General features: G+C 40.6%; 1 long non-coding RNA gene across 1 annotated transcript; it reads right to left on the minus strand.

The window, feature by feature from the left end:
* Positions 1–6,295: 6,295 nt before the first annotated feature.
* Positions 6,296–16,068, minus strand: LOC119264806. The gene is made up of 3 exons (XR_005131228.1): positions 15,839–16,068; positions 6,465–6,636; positions 6,296–6,349 (listed from the first exon to the last, which is right to left on the minus strand). It is a non-coding gene; the product is annotated as an uncharacterized LOC119264806 (long non-coding RNA).
* Between the last annotated feature and the right edge of the window lie 211 nt (positions 16,069–16,279).

Consider the following 16,279-nt stretch of genomic DNA (forward strand, 5'->3'; position numbering starts at 1 on the left):
ACCATTGAAGTTACACCTTCATATACAGTATAACCCCTTAAATAGCCAGGACCCACAGACAGGTCCAAAGCTTTACACCATGCTTTTAAACCTAAAAATGCATAAGAAGCCTTAGTAAACATGAAGACTTGGTTTTTAAGAGGTTAAGAACAACTGCGAATGACAGAGCAGATGAGTAAGATGAGTATGGAGTGGATAGAGAAAAAAAATGGTAGAAGTAATAAAGTAATAAAGGCATAATTGAAAAGGAACAAATTAATTTAAATTTCAAAATGTTGTAAGTAATAATATTATGACTGGGCAGTCATGGGCTGGAGTATAGGAATCCAGCCTTGTGACCAGAAGGTTGCCGGTTTGGTCCCCAGAGCCGACAGCATATGACTGAGGTGTCCTTGAGCAAGGCACCTCACCCTCAACTGCTCCCTGGGGACTGCGGATGGGGGTGCCCACCGCTCTGGGCAAGTGTGCTCACTGCACCCTTCTGTGTGTGCTCACTAGTGTGTACATGATATTTCACTTCACAGATGAGTTACATGCGGTGGTGACGTTTCCCTGTTGTGGGACTAATAAGGGTCACTTAATGTGTTTTCGATCACTAAATAATTAATTCCTTAATTCATTACCTAAGATGCTTATCATCTGTGATGTTAAACCTCCCAGGGAGTGGTTGGAATGACATCTCTAAAGCTAGAACTTGCAAACTTGCAATTGCATTGGAAGGCACAATAAGTAGAATGCCTATTCTCCACAATGCACCGTCACAAATTTTTTGTGGTATCACCACATCATTATGCATTGTTACTCCCCTAGTAAATTGTTTAATAAACTTTTTACCTGATCATAAATAATGAAGTATATTCTTTTTCATGTGAGGTGTATTTACACTCATCATGTATTTGTTATATTGTTATATTAATGTTTTTTTTTAATATCTGCTGTTAGGCTTTCTGTTAATATATGTGTGTTCTGTTGAGGGCCTCTCTCGCCCCCTCCTTCAAGAGAGGGAGCTAATGTATAGAATAGCATTCCAATGGTATGAGAGCAGTATGTAAACTTTTCCAGATATGGGAATGTATGGATGTGTGTGTGTCTCTAACCATGTTATGCATGTGCGTCCATTCAGCATATAAGACCAGAGGCAGTTTGAAAAAGTTAGGGATCCCACATTCGGCCTTCGGTATTCTCACAGGGTTTTAACACTATCTTATTAATGTGAAATAAAGTTGTTCATGTTTAAATCCAGATAGTGTCTACAGAGCTTTCGTCTCTCCACCTACACAACTGAGAATAAACAACACATACTTGCATACAAAACTGGGAGCCAGCGCCTCAGAGTAGAATGCCACTTAGGACACCTAAAGAAACAGCCTTTTTACGGATGCTGAGATTAGCGTCATTGCAGAGTGTTTTCTCTTCCTTTTAGTTTTTTTGGATCAAAATTTTGTTCAGTACTTTTTTCTCTTCTTGTATATCATAAAGATCCAATCTCTGAAAAGGCCTCATACTCTGAAAAGACTATGAACATGGTTTAGTGAGAGAATAAACAAAAATAAATGAAAATGAAATGACACTATGTTCATTGATAAAACTAGTGTCATTGCATAGGATATTCTTTCACCTTATTGTGTGCAAATGTGTATGCTTTATTCAAAATCTACGCAAATCTGCTCCTCTGCATAGTCATTCGCAAACAATGATATTTGAAATAGCCATCAGAATCAAGACATCCAATTGTAAGTCATTGGTAACCTCCTCATGGTAGTTCTTCACAGGGAAAATGCAGTTCATTGGGACCCCCAGTTTGTCACTGCACTCCTGCATCTGTATGACAAACACAACAGTTTTTTGTTCAGTGTGCTTGTTTCATGAGGAGGTAACCATTTGAAAAACTTTTGATTGCAGGGGGTGTTTAGATTACACCTCAGTGCATAATACTGATTTGGTTTTAGTTGTATCTCATAAAGAAGCAGTGATAATCACTCACCTTCTCTTTGATCTTGCTGGTATAGGTCGTTTTCAGGTCAAACAGAACAAACAGACGAGATGGGAAAATCCAAAAACAAGGACAGAACCAAACTAGACAAGGACGGGCACAGAAGCCAGAGCAGGAGAACGCAGAACAGGAACAGAGGCAGAAACAGGAACAGAAACAAAAGGAGAAGCAGGAACGGGAACAACAACAGGAATGGGAACGGACACAGACACAACAGTAGGGAACAGGACAACATCAGGGACAGCGGAAGGCAAAAACAAAGGAACAGAAACAGCAGACATGGGAGGCACAGAAGACCCACAGGGAACAGAGACAGGAGGAACGGAGGACACAGATGAGGGCAGGATGGGCGGGAACAATGGGCTGTAACGTCCATGGGGGCAGGCGGGCCTGCTACGATGTCCATAGAGACTGGCAGTGGGTCCGGAGGTGCAGGAATGCCGTGGGGTGTGCCCACGGGATCAGGAATGCCGCGGGGTGCAGCCACAACGAGGAGCGAGGTAGCGGACGCATGTGTGGAGGTAAGCGACTTTTATTGAGGGCAAATCCAGAGTCATAGTCAAGACTATAATCTATATAATCCAATAATCTACACCAAGTCGAGGGTGGACAGACATGACAGATACCAGAATCAAACCAACAAGAACAAAGTAAACATCCAACACAGACCAGCAAACACTAGGGGCAAACACAGGGCTTAAATAACAAAGGGTAAACGAGAGACAGGTCGAAAACAGGTGGAGACAATCATGGGTGGAGACACAAAACGAGGGGGCCGGACTAGAAAAACCAAAACAAAAATGCACATGGACAAGACTGGGAGGGGCCAATCATGACAGAACTGTTTGTGAAACACTTAAATATAGTTTCTCTATAGTTTCTATAAGTTCTATAAACTTCTCTAAGTTTCTATAATTTCTCATTTTTACTGTTCACCAGATGGAAAAGTGAGGACTCACCCAGGTTACGAGCTTTTTTCCGAATAGTTTTCATCTTCTAGATCACTTCATCAGAGGTGAGGGAGATTTTGTCTGCTGGTACAATGCTTACCAGACAGTGAACAGGCTGGGGCTGCTGTTGTAGTTTGGGTTGTCTTTTGCAAGTGGACAAACAGGATTGAACTGGAAGAACAAAAAACGTGATATGTAGTGATGAGGCAAAATATACTATCCTAAATGTAATATCTAAACTAAATAACTAAACTAAAAAATATCTAAATAACTAAAGACTATATTTAAACATTTTGATTCTATTTACTTTATCAAAACATAAAAAACCCACATTTCTTATGCTTTTTTCTTTCTTTCTATATGCATTAAAAATTGCTTGATTGATAGTAAACTGGTTCACATTAAACAATGCATCTTGTGCACTGGCATTTTGTTTGTTTGGCAAAGTTCAAAATCAACGGGTCCACTAGATCAGATGAGATGTCCTAAACCATCTCCTGTCCACAAAGTTTAATATATTATGCAATACCCTCTGGAAAACATTTTAGTTAATCATTTGAATTAATTCTACACGAAGATAACAACAAGCAAACTACTGAGAAGATCAAGATGTACTTATTAAACAAAAGATCTGTTGGCAACTTTGGGACTTGTAGCGTACAGAAATTTCCCTGCATATTCTTTAAAAAACTTAAAGAGAAGAATTAAATTTGGTTGTTGAGACTTCTGTGTAATTTTCTGACAAATATATGTTATCTAATTTTTATCTAGCGGCTCTTAACTCCAGCATTGATGCAGACATGGTAAATCCCCAGCAACACCACTTTGGCTAGTACACTTATACTGTGGCACTACCATGTCACTGCAGTACTGAGAATGGTCCACTACCCAAATAACATTTAGTCACATTTCTCTTCAGAAACTGACCAATGATGAATGGGGTGGAGGGAGTTTTTTTTACGTTTTTTACAAATTGTTTACGACATCAGATGGGCTACAGTCTGTAACTACACCTACAATATCTAGTGGGGCTAATGAAGAAGAGACATTCAGACAACAGATGGAATGCTTTGTTAGCTTTGTAGGTGTACATTTACCAATAACCAATAAGTGGACCTCATAAAATGACCACCAAGCTGAACTGCAATATGTTTCTAATAAAATGGGTGGTAAGTGTATAAGCTTGCTATAAAATGTAAGCATTTCATTACTACTTTATGGTTCAGATGTGTTTTATTATTTGTATGAAGACATGCCTTAGAATGCTAATTTCATATATAATGATAATAATGAGTTTATCTACTTACTATGTAACCATTTCTCCATTTTCTAAGCGTATGTTACCATTTCTCACAAGGCCCTCTAATATACTGATTATGTCATCTGCATGGACCCCTACTAAACTGCCTGATTCAAGACCCATAATGTCAGAGAAGACAAATGGATAGTAAGATCCTGGTCCATCTTTCTTCAGCCTATGGATTTTGAACTGGACACAAAACACAGAAGAACATTCTGTGAAAGCTGCTTTTTAAAATACAGATCAGTATATCAGCTAATATACTTAACCAGGTGCGAAGTATGTACAAACAGCCCATAATTAAACTTGCATTATTACTTTGTGAAATTTCTCTTTACCAAAGTAACAACAATGAGTCTTTTCCTGTAATGCTTGATGAAAATACCATGCAGGTTTTTACTGGGGTTTGGGTCAGTTGACTTGCCATGTCAAAACCTTGATTCTGTGGTCATTTAAACATTTTTGTGGATTTGGTTGTGTCATGTTTGGGAGTCCTTCCGCCCGATGACTGCTGGGATAGGCTCCAGCACCCCCCCCGACCCTGAGGGAGAAGTGGCTTAGAAAATGGATGGATAGATGGATGTTTGGAAGTCTGGTTCTGCTGGAAGGTTCAATCATGACCCAGTTTTAGCTTTGTGGCAAAGGCAGCCAAATTTAAAATATAAAATCTCCTTGTAGTTCATGTGGAGCCCAAAAACATATATCATAGATCTTAGAGTCTTCACCGTAATTAACAGTGAGAATGAGGTTCTTTTCTGTATAACATACAACAATTCTTTTTTTATGTGGCAAATTCACTTTTAGGCTATGTGTCACGATTGGCCCCTCCCAGTCCTGACCATGTGTTCGTGTTTTGGTTTAGTCCATGTGCATTTGTTTTGGTATCTGTAGTCCTGCCCCTTATTTTGTAACTCTGCCCCTGATTGTTTGCACCTGTCTCTTGTTTTCCCTGTGTACTTAAGCCCTGTGTTTGCCCCTTGTGTTTGCTGGTCTTTGTTTGAATTTCTGTGTTGTTTGAAGTGTTTGACTCTTGTTTGAGGCTCTGTTCCTTTTGTCATGTCTGTCCCCCAATCTCTACGTGTTGGCTATATGAGCCTGGACTGTCTCAACTATGACCCTGGATTTGCCCAGAATAAAAGTCGCTTATCTCAGCGTACGCATCCGTCTCATCGCTCCTCGTTACACTATGTTCAAATGACCAGGTTGAAGTGGCACAAATCTGACCTGACGTTGAGATCTGATGATTTCAGCGCTGTGTGGACACGGAAATCTGATCTTTTCAAATCAGAAATATGATAACTGTTTGCTGCCAGAACGCTCTAGTTTTATTCAATTTCAATTCAAGTTTATTTGTATTGTGCTTTTTACAACATGTTTTCACAAAGCAGCTTTACAGAAGTTTGAAAACATACAGTTATAACATATCCCCCAGTGACCAAGCCAGAGGTGACAGTGGCAAGGAAAAACTCCCTCAGTCTGGAGGAAGTAACCTTGGGAGGAACCAAGACTCACAAGGGGAGACCCATCCTCCTCTGGTGAAACAGTATTTACAATTTAATAAGGTAAATACCAAATAAAAGCTAAGAGGATCTCTGTTTGAACACTGGATGGTAAAGGCACTGGTAGAGGCAGTTTCTGACTTCTTTATGAAAAGTGGGAGTGAGCTGAAACAGTCCCATCCTATCTCAATGCTGGTACATTTGAATAGCATAGCACAGTGATGTAATTGAGGGTATTGCAGTTGGCACAAATGAACAGGAGAGCAGGTTGGTGATGGTGAGGAGGAGGCCCTCATGGTCAGTCTTCAGCAGGATGGGAGGGCAGTCTTTATCTCAGGAAGAGTAAAGAGACAAAATTAGTTCTGCTCAGGAGTGTGATTGTAATAAATATGATTTCCCCCAGTGTGGCTGGTGATTCTGGCAGATCTAACTATAACAGCATAAGCTAAAAGGAGAGAACCAGAAGGTAACATAGATATGAGAGTACCTTGAGATCCCCCCACTCCACCGTCAACAAACCTGTGTGATCGCATGAAGTCAACAGCACCAACATCTCAGTTTACCATAAGCCTCTATGCCCATTTACCCCTGGATCTCCTGCTTTTATCTAAAGGGGAAGGGTAATTATCAAAAGCTGAACTAAACAAATATGTTTTTGTAACCCACCCAAAACAAGGAGAAGAAAAAAAATTATAGTAATTATAATAATTATTTCAGCTTACCACACATGTTCTCACAGGGTTTTATGTCAGGGGACTGGAATTGTTCTGCTGGAAGATCCAACCATGATCCAGTTTAAGCTTTTTGGTAGAGGCAACCATATTTTCATTGAATATGTCCTGCTACTTCATGGAGTCCTTGATGTTATGTATCCCAACAATATTCCCATGTCCACTGGGGAAAAAAATCAAAAATCTTCTATCATGTTTAACAGTGCAGGTGTGATTCATTTCTGTACAACCATCCCTCCGTTCATGCCAAAACCCAGAGGTGGACAAAGTACACAAATCATGTACACTTCTCAAAAAAATAAAGGGAACACTCAAATAACACATCCCAGATCTGAATGAATGAAATATTCTCATTGAATACTTTGTTCTGTACAAAGTTGAATGTGCTGACAACAAAATCACACAAAAATCATCAATGGAAATCAAATTTATTAACCAATGGAGGCCTGGATTTGGAGTCACACACAAAATTAAAGTGGAAAAACACACTACAGGCTGATCCAACTTTGATGTAATATCCTTAAAACAAGTCAAAATGAGGCTCAGTATTGTGTGTGGCCTCCACGTTCCTGTATGACCTCCCTACAACGCCTGGGCATGCTCCTGATGAGGTGGTGGATGGTCTCCTGAGGGATCTCCTCCCAGACCTGGACTAAAGCATCCGCCAACTCCTGGACAGTCTGTGGTGCAACGTGGCGTTGGTGGATGGAGCGAGACATGATGTCCCAGATGTGCTCAATCGGATTCAGGTCTGGGGAACGGGTGGGCCAGTCCATAGCTTCAGTGCCTACATCTTGCAGGAACTGCTGACACACTCCAGCCACATGAGGTCTAGCATTGTCCTGCATTAGGAGGAACCCAGGGCCAACTGCACCAACATATGGTCTCACAAGGGGTCTGAGGATCTCATCTTGGAGGATCTCATGGCAGTCAGGCTACCTCTGGCAAGCACATGGAGGGCTGTGCGGCCCTCCAAAGAAATGCCACCCCACACCATTACTGAACCACTGCCATATACCGGTCATACTGAAGGATGTTGCAGGCAGCAGATTACTCTCCACGGCGTCTCCAGACTCTGTCACGTCTGTCACATGTGCTCAGTGTGAACCTGCTTTCATCTGCGAAGATCACAGGGCGCCAGTGGCGAATTTGCCAATCCTGGTGTTCTCTGGCAAATGCCAACCGTCCTGCACGGTGTTGGGCTGTGAGCACAACCCCCATCTGTAGACGTCGGGCCCTCATACCATCATGGAGTCGGTTTCTAACCGTTTGTGCAGACACATGCACATTTGTGGCCTGCTGGAGGTCATTTTGCAGGGCTCTGGCAGTGCTCCTCCTGTTCGTCCTTGCACAAAGGAGGAGATTGCTGTCCTGCTGCTGGGTTGTTGCCCTCCTACGGCCTCCTCGACGTCTCCTGGTGTACTGGCCTGTCTCCTGGTAGTGCCTAAGGCGCCTGGACACTACGCTGACAGACACAGCAAACCTTCTTGCCACAGCTTGCATTGATGTGCCATCCTGCATGAGCTGCACTACCTGAGCCACTTGTGTGGGTTGTAGAGTCCATCTCATGCTACCACGAGTGTGAAAGCACCACCAACATTCAAAAGTGACCAAAACATCAGCCAGAAAGCAGAAAGGTACTGAGAAGTGGTCTGTGGTCCCCACCTGCAGAACCACTCCTTTATTGAGTGTGTCTTGCAAATTGCCAATAATTTCCACCTGTTGTCTATTCCATCTGCACAACAGCTGTGAAATTGATGGTCAATCAGTGTTGCTTCCTAAGTGGACAGTTTGATTTTACAGAAGTTTGATTTACTTGGAGTTATATTGTGTTGTTTAAGTGTTCCCTTTATTTTTTTGAGCAGTGTACTTAAGTTAAACTAGAGATACCCAAGGTAAAATACTACTCCAGTAAAAGTAGAAGTCTTTACTCTAGACCTCAACTTGAGTAAAAGTACAAAAGTATTTGCCTTCAAATGTACTTAAGTATCGAAAGTAAAAGTACTAAAAGATTAATAATGGCTCTGATGTCCTGTTATCATTTTTATAACAAGACTCGCTTCCTAAACTCATTTTAGGTGAAAATCCTACAGTGTTTCTCTTGCTAAACCAGTCTTTTAATAGAATGTCATTAATTAGTGATGCTGATGTCTATTTAAATAAGCAGAAAACACTGAAGGTAAACAGTTTCCATCAGGGAGAACCGAGTGGCTCTGAAATCACTTTTTACACACAAGAAAAGTTTCAGTTTAAGATTACTTCGTAACTTAGTTACAAGTTGAATAAAAACTGAGAACTGGCAACCTAAAAACCTCTAAGTGTGACCCTTGGAGACATTTTTGCGTCTCTAACCATCCTCAACCACTGTACTTGGGGGAAAAATACACTTGCGTCCTCTTCCCCAGCAGTTTCACTACAGTTTCAGTTGTTCTTCTTAATTATTGCCCTAACAGTGGAAATTGGCATTTTCAAGTGTGTGGCTGTTTTAATAGACATTGCCTGATTTATAAAGATTAACATACATTGCCTCATTTAATCTTTTTATTTTTCAATATTACCCATGTTGATAAATGGTTAAGGTAATTTGGCATTTGTGCCACCTCAAATTTATTCCACTGTGAAACATGACATTATGCATGAGCACTTAAGAGTTCACAAACACTCTGGTTGATTTAAAAAATGTGAAATATAAATTGGAAATATAAATTTGGTTGCATTTTATTCATCAGGGGTGTGAACAATTAGTTTAGTTAAAATGTATTTCTTGATAAGTGTTTTTGTTTTCTTAGACTAAACTGAGCTTAGATTTTTCATATATTGAAAATTGTGCCAATTAACCATTTTTTCACTACATTATTTACTGATCTATAGTAAGGGTGGCAATAATGATGGGACTGACTGTATACATGAGTTTTGTGACACATAACAGCTAAAATAATATCTCAAAAGTGTGCTTATTGTTATCATAGATCCTACATAAAGAGAAAAGGCTGTAAAACTAATTTCATATATTTTAAACATATCTATTATATACTAGAGACTATAAAGGGAGTTATAACTGTCATGCCTTTGTTTGTGATGATGGAGCATACAGATACAAACCTGTCACCTCATTGTTTCATTAATAGATTAACCACTCCAAGGGACATTGTAAGTATGGAATACTTAAACTTCACTCTTTATTGTGATGGGAAGCTACCAAATAAATTGACTAAGACATGTAAATAAAACCCAATTCCAGAAATATACTCCAGTGATCTGCAAATCCTTTTAGACCTATATTCAATTAAAAACAGTACAAAAACAAAATCTAAAATGTTTCATTCTAAACTTACTTGCATATTTCAAAAGTTTGAATGGGGCACTGTATTACATCACCTTTCCTTTTAGCAATGTTCAGTAAATTGCCCATGTCGCAACTTTTTTGGAATGTGTTGCAGGCCTCAGTTGCAGAATGAGTATATTTTAGATGTTTGAAAGGTAAAAGATTAAATATCTTGTCTTTATACTGTATGCACTTAACCACCCTGTTCAGTTCAAATGTAAGGAACAGCAATAATATTTGCAGGTAAAATTGAGCCGATGCATGTTTAACCATCTGAAAGTAGTTAAATATATTTTTAACCCATAACAGGTCATGGTTAACTTATAATAATTCATCAATTTTTCAAAAAATCCAGAACGATAGTCCTCCCAAAAGAGTTGACCAATTACACAACCAGGAACATCATGCGCCGACACCCAACACAGTTCTTCTGGACCATACCCCTCCCTGGATTTGCCCATAATAAACGCCGCTTATCTCCGCATATGCATCTGCCTCCTCGCTCCCCATTACTGAAAGACCAGCCACCAAAGGACGCAGCATCTCGTTGGTCCCGCAAGAAGGCGAAGAACCTTCCCTCCTTGTGTCCGGACAATGAACGCTTAGGTAAGCGCCTTGGGTCTGCCTGTCTTGAGCAACATTGCAGGGAGGAGCGACCTGCATCGCAAGACAAGGCTAGATGGATGGAACATTCAGGATGGAACCCGTTCTGTGGTACTCGGCTCGTTCGCAAGCGCCACTGTGAGCTGCCTATCGCTCGAGTGAGCCTTGGGAACGGCCGAGTGTGTCCTGTTTCTGTTTATTCCTCCAGGTTGGAGCAGCTGTCCCCAGCCCGAGTTCCTGATCCCATGGCTGCACCCCGTGGCATTGCTGATCCTGTGGCATTGCTGATCCCGTGGCTGCACCATGAGGCATTCCTGAACCCGTGGCCGCACCTTGCAGCACTCCCGCGCCTCCGGACCCGCCGCCAGTTGCAACGCAACGCTCGAGTGAGCCTTGGGAACGGCCGAGTGTGTCCTGTTTCTGTTTGTTCCTCCAGGTTGGAGCAGCTGTCCCCAGCCCGAGTTCCTGATCCCGTGGCTGCACCCTGAGGCATTCCTGATCCCATGGCCACACTCCCAAGCCTCCGGACCCGCCGCCAGTCGCAGCGCCTCTTGACCCGCCGCCAGTCGCCACACCTCCGGACCCGCTGCCTGCCCCTGTGGACGTCCCCACAGGCTCACCTGCCCCCGTGGACGTCCCCGCAGGCTCGTCTGCCCCCGTGGACATTGCAGCCCCTTTATTCCCACCCATCCCGCCCTCACCTGTGTCTGTTTCCCGTGGGCCTCCCGTTTCTGTGTCTGCTATTCCCCGTGGGCCTCCTGTTTCTCCCATGTCTGCTGTTCCCCGTTGGCCTCATTTTACTTCTGTGTCTCCTGTTTCTGTTCTTTCGTTTTTGCCCTGCTCTGTTCCTGGTTTTGTCTTGTTCCCATCTGTTTTGTCTGTGCCCATTCCTGTTCCTGTTGTGGTTCCCGTTCCTGTGTCTCCTTTCGTTTCTGTCGTGATTGGCCCCTCCCAGTCCTGTCCATGTTTTCATGTTTTGGTTTAGCCCATGTGCGTTTGTTTTGGTCCAGCCCTCTCATTTCATGACTCCACCCCTGATTGTCTCCACCTGTTTCCCACCTCCCTCATTTACCCTGTGTATTTAAGCCCTGTGTTTGCCCCTTGTGTTTGCTGGTCTTAGTTTGATGTATTGGTCCTTGTACTGTTGTTTGTACTGTTCTGCTTGCTTGATTCTGGTTTGTCATGTCCGTCCCCTGATCAATCCATGCTGGCGCAATGACCCTGGATTTGCCCATAATAAATGTTGCCTATTTCTACATATGCATCTACTTCCTCCCTCCCGGTTACAAGGTTTGAGAAGAGAGAAATGAACAGAACGAGACATACAATAACAAGATGGAAAATCTAACTTGTGAGTAACATCATTCACTCTCTTGAGAATTTTAAATGGACCAACTTGTGGTTCAGTTTCCTGCACCCCTCTCCAAACCTGAATTCTCTGGTTGACAGCCATACCCAGTCCCCAGGTTGGTAACAGTGGGTCTCAACCCGGCATCAATCTGCCTGATCCTTGTTTCTCTGGAGAGCAGTTTCAATGTGTTGATGAGTCTCCACCCAGACTCATTTTCTGTACTGCATCCATTCGTCCACAGCTGGAACATTTGAGAAGACACCTGTCCAGGAGGACTGCAAGAGGTTGATAGTTAAAAACATACTGATAGGGTGTCAGGCCTGTAAGCAGAGCTGATTAAAGAGTTCTGTGTCATTTCAGCTCATATTAGATATCTAGCCCAGTCATTAAGATTATTGTGACAGTAAAGTCTCAGAAATTTTTCCAATTCTTGATCACCCGTTCACGTTGTCTATTGGACTCTGGGTGATATCCTGAAGTTAAACTAACTGATATGCCTAAATGTTCAAAGAAAGCTGACCAAACCTGTGATGTGAATTGAGGGCCTCAATCAGAAATAATGTCCTCAGGAATGCCAGAGTAGTGGCAAACTTGGTTAACCAAGGTCTCTGCTGTTTGAAAAGCTGTAGGTAATGAGAAAAAAGGAATAAAGCATACGCGTTGGGAAAATCTGTCTATAATGGTAAGTATGGTGGTAAAGCCTTGAGAGTTTAGGAGGTCTGTTACAAAGTTTACAGCTAAGTGTGACCATGGTCTGTTAAGGCACAGGTAATGGCATAAGTTTCCCAGCTGGCAATGTCTGTGGGGTTTTACATTGTGAACATATAGAACATAGGGGCCAAAAAGGCAAAAGGGCTTTTATTAGTGCTAGGCTAAAGCATGGTCAAAAAACAGGCGTGGGTCCAATCCAAAAAACAGAGATATACCACAGCAGTGATCATAACACCGGGCAAATAAATACCAAGGGACAAGGCAAAAGATGAAGTCCAAAAAACAGGCAGAATGGTTCTAAACACAGATCAAAACATGAATGGCAAAAGTACAAAAAGGCTGTGCAAAAAGGCAGATTCAATCAGAATAATGCTCAGCAAGTTCAGAAAGAAGCAATACCTCGCACTGAACCTAACTAAAGCCCGGGCTTATAAATTATTCTATCTTCATCATATGACAACAGACACGGGAGCGCAAGAGACCGTCAGAAGTCATGTGATCCCCCCGTAGTATTGTGGGTAATGGAGTCCATCAAGGTTTCTGAGTCAGAAGGAAGTTGCCCTGTCATGTGATCTTCCTGTGGATTCTGGGAAATTAAGTCCATCAAGTCTTGAGAGTCCAGTGACAGTGGTTAGCACAATGACCAAATTTTGATATTTATTGAGGTATTGTTTTGTTATACACTTACAAACATCAACAGATTAAAAAAAAAATGTTTAACAAAAACATAACACTGCATAAATGCATACAAATGCAAATACATGAAGAATGAGAACAACTGCATTATGTCCTTTTTTGTCAGTGTTATCAGTTTTCTCATGCAAGATTCTTGATAGCCAGCACTTTGATGTCTGTATTCTATTTGTTTGCAAATTTCAAAACACATTACAGTGAATATTTCATGGTCGATTTATGGCAATACTGTGGTAGAAACATTTGGAACAAACTAGTGGTAGTAGCAGTTGTAGTAGAACTAAAATAGCATACTGCATATTGTAAGTATTAAAGGTCACATGAACGTGTTATTAAAGTTCCATTATTCATGAGGCAGATAGAAAGAACAGCAGATAATTTGAGGCTTAATACAAATAAACTGTTAAAAAATAAACGTAAAAAAAGGACAAAACACACGATGATGATGATAGACTAAGGAAATCACATGATCTATAATGATGGACTGAGGACAAAACGCATGATAATAATATTAGTTATAATAATACGATACTCATAAAGCTTTTTTCCAGAACCTAAGGATGTTTACAGTACATCTTTTAATGAATGTGTAAATCAACATTTATAAAAAGAGATGCATTTTACATGATATTAATATGGGCTACTTTGTCTTTTTACTGAGATACAGGTTTCAAAATAAAACTCCTCAATTTTTATTTTGAAGTATTATGCTTTCTCAGTAATATACCTCATTTCTGGAAAGCCAATATAAAAATTACCTCTCTTTGCTTGTTTAGTCATTAAGTGCTTTGACACCCTGAACATTTTCACCTTTTTTTCTTAAGCATTTGTTGCTTTGCATATCACTTTACTAGTCAATTAAGTTTAGGAAAAGTCTTTCAAATGAATCTTGAATGTGTCAAAGCACTTAATGACCAAAGAATGTGAGGTCATTTTTATGTTGATCATCCAGAAATGAGTCATTTTACTGAAAATAATATAGATTTTCAAAATAAAAAATGAGGACTTTTATTTTGAAAAATGTCTCTCAGTAAAATGACATAGTAGGACATGTTAATATCGTGTAAAACATGTATGCTTTATGAATGTTGATTTAAACAGTTAATAAAATGTGTTTATGTAAGATGTTATAAATGTTTTATGTAGACACCCTTCAAGTGAAGTGATAGTGAACATTAATAAGAGTTTCAGTAGCAGATTAAGAAAGCTATGGTCTGATTTTGGTGATATTGCTCAGGTGGAAAAAAGAGGTTTAAACAACAGATCTATATCAGATGGGCATTAAACGAAAGAGTCTAGTCAAGGATGATGCCCACAGTTCGAAAAAGAGGGGAAGATCTCAGGAAAGCACACATGATGTAGATGATTGACTCAATACAACATATGATGATAATGATGATGGGTGCAAGATAACACTTGAAAATGACAGACTCAGGATAACTTACATCACAATAATGAAGGACCACTTAAAAAGACCTAAACTATCCAAGCTAAACTCACAATAGCAAACACATTTCATTGATTAGCTACCTAAGATAGATACATACAGGGGCGTTGCCTGGGTATATAAAGATCCGGGGCTCTGCCCTATTAATTATATATATATATATATATATATATATATATTTTTTTTTTTTTTTTTTTTTTTTTTTTTACAATACGTACCCTGATATATAATGTTTAACACTATAATATGGAGTTATATTTTTTTATTCAACAGATTTAAAATTTAACAAAGGGTGCACAAATTCTGCAGAATGACTGTTGGTGACCTAAAGATAGTGAGCTTTTACTAAAGGACATGGACCAGGTATATTCCATCAGTAAATCCATTCCTCAATAAAGTATGCAAAACAGTATGTAAACAATGGATTTCATGCAACTGTGTAATAATGTAAACAATTCACTTGTTTCTAAATTGTTCTTTTACCTTATGACACATTGAAACAAATTATTGAAAGAAATATTAATAATTATTAGTGCTAAGGGGTCTACACAATTAACACTCTTTAAGAATTACTTATTATCTATCCTGTATGTTTTTGCACAGTCTTTCTTCTCCTAACCTGTTCTTTCTTTAGATCAGTCCAGTCCTGATCAGTTCAGTTCATTTCAAGTCTCTCCACATTTCCTCCCTCTCCACCCTCTCTTCTACCCTGTTAAATAGTAATTCAGGAAAGCATGCTCAAAATAAAGCTGGAAACAATATTTTAAATACAAGACTGTGCTAAAACAAACTACATCTGGCATTATTTTGCTAGTCTTCGTACTAAAAACGTGTATTTTATTAATAATGTGTTTATTAGGCATTGTTTTCCATACCGCTTGTATTGTCTTCTCCCATCTCCTCTCCTCTCCTCTCCAGTTCTACTCTGTTCTCCTCTCCTGTTCTCTCCTCTTTCCTCTCCTGTTCTCTGCTCTCCTTTCCTGTTGTCTGTTCTCATCTCCTCTCCTGTTCTCTCCTCTCCTCTCCAGGTCTCTGTTCTCCTGTCCTCTGCTCTGCTCTCCTCTCCTGTTGTCTGTTAGCTAACTAATTCCGAAGCTGACTAGTGACAAGCTGCATTTTATTAAGCACACAGTGGGTTTGATCTGTGTGTTTTGATTCGGAGACGTGTGTTTTTAACCAGCTATCAGAGCTCCACAAACAATGTCATCACAGTTTACATAGTTAACTACCGTTACCTTTCTCCTTGAAAAAACGCCGTATATCCATTTTCTTTCACCGTCAGCTTCCTGCAACCTGCTGCCAAAAATGGCTAGAGCACATGTGCGCTCCCCCACGGGGGTGGGGGTGGGCTCTCCTCCGCGCCCGCAAAACCAGCAAGCTGATTGGCTGTTTCTCCTGAAAGGCGGAACTTTATCCTTGAAGCGGCACTATGATTGGCGTTAAGAGATTTCCTATTCTCACAGCAGCATTGGCCTCATCATTAATAGTACAGCTGAGCGAAAAGGTTCGGGGCTACTGGATAATCATTCGGGGCTGAAGCCCCGGAAGCCCACCCCAGGCGACGCCCCTGGATACATATCTTCATTAACAAATAATGTACAAATAATATAACAGTGTGGTGCTTGTTTTCAACATTTGATAGCTTTCAATAGCTTTTGATTGGCTGGTGTGTTCTG

This window comes from Pygocentrus nattereri, chromosome 12 (assembly GCF_015220715.1).
Source record: "Pygocentrus nattereri isolate fPygNat1 chromosome 12, fPygNat1.pri, whole genome shotgun sequence".
Lineage (NCBI taxonomy): Eukaryota > Metazoa > Chordata > Actinopteri > Characiformes > Serrasalmidae > Pygocentrus > Pygocentrus nattereri.